The following is a 3018-nucleotide window of genomic DNA, read 5'->3' as shown; positions in this document are numbered from 1 at the left end:
TGTCAAAACACAGGCCAATTTGTAGTGACATGGATTGTCACACTAAATGAAGAAGTATGTCAGACAGAGAAGGAAAAATATCATATGACACTTCTTACATGCATAATCTAAAAAGAAATGATACAAATGAGCATGCTTACAAAACAGAAAGAGACTCACAGACTTAGAGAAAGAATTCATGGTTGCCAAGGAAAGGGCAGATGGTGGGGGATAGTTAGGGAGTTTGGGATGGACATGTACATGCTGGGGTACGTATTTGAAAGGGATAACCAAGCACCTACCGTATAACACGGGAAACTGTGCTCAGTGTTATCTGGCAGCCTGGGTGGGAGGAGAGTTTGGGGGAGAATGGATACATGTGAATGTATGGCTGAGTCCCTTTGCTGTTCACCTGAAACTATCACCATCTTCTCAACTGGCTGGCTATACGCCAGTAAAAAGTAAAAGCAAACAAGCCAAATATTACTAGAGTTCAGCAAATTCCCCAATGTGAAAGTCATATTCAGGGCTGCCTTTACTCTCAGGATTCCTGATTGTTCTTTAGATTTGAAAGTTGGAGATTTCCTTTTCCTTCTTTGCCTGCTCATAAGTGTATTTAAAAATATTTTCTAAAACCATTCTGTCCAATGTCTTTAGCTGTTTTACAGTGGTGGGTACATCTATACCATCCAATCTGCCATAATAACAGAAATGCAATCTTTTCAATTGGGCTTCCCTCGTGGCTCAGTTGGTAAAGAATCAGCATGCATGTGGGAGACCTGGGTTCAATCCCTGGGTTGGGAGGATCCCCTGGAGAAGGGTAAGGTTATCCACTCCAGTATTCTGGCCTGGAGAATACCATGATAGTCCATGGGGTGACAAAGAGTCGGACACGACTGAGTGACTTTCACTTTCAATCTTTTCAAGCTACTTCAGAATTCAAATGATCACTTCTTTTCTTTGTATTTTAGCTCTCCCAGGTCAGCATAAAGTGAAGTGAAGTCACTCAGTCGTGTCCGACTCTCAGCGACCCCATAGACTGCAGCCTACCAGGCTCATCCGTCCATGGGATTTTCCCAGGCAAGAGTACTGGAGTGGGTTTGCATTGCCTTCTCCGTCAGCATAGTAGCATGGAAATCCCCTTGTTCGTTCAACTGTTGACGTTAGGTGCTAAAAACAGAAACCCAGAAAACGAATTCTAGACTACACTGCGCATGGTGTTTTCCACAGCAGGCAAGTTATGTCAAAGCGTAGTCATGCTCCTCTCCACATCCGTGCTTTCTCCCTGGAATCGCCTAGGCACCTGGAGAGTTTGCAGTCTGTGACAAAGTGGTCATTGTTCTACTTGCAATGCTGTGTATGAGAAACATTTTTTCCTGACCTTGTACTTAGTCCCGTCCCCTCCAGCCTGCAGTCTGAAATTCTGAAAGAGTATGCAAGGGTCAAATACTGAGAAATTGAAGGTTATATGGACATAAAAATTAATATATCAAGTGCTTTGTGAAGTCATTGCTGGTGTAAGAAAGGAGAGTCAACAATCAAGACTTAAAGAAACTGCAGGATTTGCAAGGCACTGAGCCAAAGTGGATTTAGATGGACTGACTCACTTGAAACCCTGTTGAATAATGTTAAATTCATTTCCCTTGCATAGTCTAGAAACTTCTAGTCGACAGGTCATGAGGCTCCCAGACCTTTAATTAACCATGACAATGGGAAAACATTCCCTTCTTCTTACACCTCTTAAGAGCATCTTTGATTTCCTTGTTCCTCAGACTGTAAATCAAAGGATTCAACATGGGGATCACCACTGTATAGAAGACTGACACTATCTTGTCATAGCCCAGAGAATTGCCAGCTCTTGGGTGCATGTAGATGAAGAGACCTGATCCAAAGAAAAAGATCGCTGCTGTCAGGTGGGAAGCACAGGTGTTGAAGGCCTTGGCCCTGCCTTCAATGGAGCTGATCTTCAGGATGGTGGCAATAACGATAGGATATCATGATGATTAAGATGGAGATCGCACCAAAAATCACTGCTGTCACGAATTTTATCACTTGTAGGAAGAAGGTGTCGGAGCAGGAGAGGACTATTAATTGAGGCAGGTCGCAGAAGGAGTGATGGATAACATTTGGTCCACAGAAGTGGAGCTGAAGTAAGGCACACAACTGAATGAACGAGCCAAGGAATCCAGTTATAAAGATCCTGCCACCATCTGCACGCAGAGAGAGGGGCACATGGTGGCTGTGTAGAGCAGAGGACTGCAAATGGTGACGTAGCGATCGTAAGCCATGGCCGCCAGCAGACAACACTCAGTCAGACCCCAGCTAGAGAACGAGAAGTGCCGCACTGTACACCCGTAAAGGAGGTGAGTGCAGGCTTCCTGAAGAAGTCCGAGTGCATTTTGGGGGTTGTGGAAGTGACATAGCAGAACTCTAAGAAGGATAAGTTGCTGAGAAAGACAGACATGGGTGTATGTAGGTGGGAGTCCGTCTGAATCAGGATGGTGAGATTCAGGTTCCAGGGTGCTGTCAAGACGTAAGTCCCCATGAACACGGCAAAGAGAGCAATTCTGAACTTGAGAGAATCCGAAAATCCGAAGAGGATAAATTTGGTGACTGTTGTATTATTCCTTCCTGCAGCCATTGTCTTGAAGTTTCTTCAAACTGCAGAAAGATTCTTGGGTTGTAAAGATTGTCTATTTTAATATCATGAAACCTACTTGTTTTGGATAAAGTTTCATATTTTTGGACAAAAATTATTCATAGTCAATATAAGAAACTATAAAATTAGTTAAAAATACATTGAGGATCCCATTTCTCAGCACACTTGATAGTTTGTGATATATTTTTGCAGTTTTTCTGCACATACATGTGTGCACACATAAACACACAGATGTTGCCAAACTGTTGTCTGAAAACTGGTACTGCTGCTGCTGCTGTTAAGTCACTTCAGTCATGTCTGACTCTGTGCGACCCCAGAGACGGCAGCCCACCAGGCTCCCCAGTCCATGGGATTTGCCAGGCAAGAACCCTGGAGTGGGT

The 3018-nt window shown here is 43.8% G+C and overlaps 1 pseudogene; it reads right to left on the bottom strand.

The window, feature by feature from the left end:
• Positions 1 to 1676: 1676 nt before the first annotated feature.
• Positions 1677 to 2620, bottom strand: LOC102275670 (olfactory receptor 5AN6-like; annotated as a pseudogene).
• Between the last annotated feature and the right edge of the window lie 398 nt (positions 2621 to 3018).

This window comes from Bos mutus, chromosome 15 (assembly GCF_027580195.1).
Source record: "Bos mutus isolate GX-2022 chromosome 15, NWIPB_WYAK_1.1, whole genome shotgun sequence".
In the NCBI taxonomy this organism is placed as follows: domain Eukaryota; kingdom Metazoa; phylum Chordata; class Mammalia; order Artiodactyla; family Bovidae; genus Bos; species Bos mutus.
The sequence above is the reverse complement of the archived record's forward strand: the minus strand, read 5'-3'. Positions and strand labels throughout refer to the sequence as shown.